The sequence below is a fragment of the Sceloporus undulatus genome, chromosome 1 (assembly GCF_019175285.1).
Source record: "Sceloporus undulatus isolate JIND9_A2432 ecotype Alabama chromosome 1, SceUnd_v1.1, whole genome shotgun sequence".
In the NCBI taxonomy this organism is placed as follows: Eukaryota; Metazoa; Chordata; class Lepidosauria; order Squamata; family Phrynosomatidae; genus Sceloporus; species Sceloporus undulatus.
Genome location: NC_056522.1, coordinates 243,447,512 through 243,448,298, shown reverse-complemented (window position 1 = coordinate 243,448,298; position 787 = coordinate 243,447,512).

Genomic DNA, 787 nt, shown 5'->3' with positions numbered 1-787 from the left:
AAGCCCCTGCTAGGTCCCAGGAAGCAAAGCTAGGTGGGGGGGGGCATGCTAAAGACAGAGGTAAGGACCAATCGGGGGGGAGGGGAGGGAAAAGAGGGGGAGGGGAGCTGGCACACTCATGAATAATCAAAATCGCAAGTTCCAAGACCGCGAATATGGAGGGCCAACTGTATACTCACAGACATCCTCATTGTGGATGAGAAAATATACTGGACATTTTAAGGTACCCTACTGAAAATCTGTCAACCACCAGGAGTATTTTCCCCCTCATTAAAAGGCTAGAATCACACCCATGGATATGTAGACCTAGAGCCTGCTATCACACCTATGGATGTGTAGACCTAGTGTTACACATCCATAACTGATTCCTAGTCACAATTCCTACTTGTTAATAAGTGTGGCACTGTTGCCATTATCATAAAAGTCCCCCAGGCCTGCTTTACAGGGTAGCAGCTGCTGTGAGCAATGGAAATCTGTTCTCCTGTCAGTTGAGGCACAGCATACTAATGTTTTCACCTCCCTCCCACAGAGATCTCCAGTGTGAAGGGGAGTCATAACAGGAATATTGCTTCTAATTGGCACAGTAGAGATTGCTGGAAGCAGGTTGGAGGGAAAGACATATGCTGTAAGTTAACCAACAAGAAAACTGACCTCTTTTGCTCAGTGTCCACTGCCTGGTAAAGCAGGTGGAGAGTGGTCAGTCCAGGAAATGCTACTTAATTAAGCATATTAATTACTTAAATATATAAGTGATCTAAGATCTCAGCCAAAACATTTGAAGAATTTT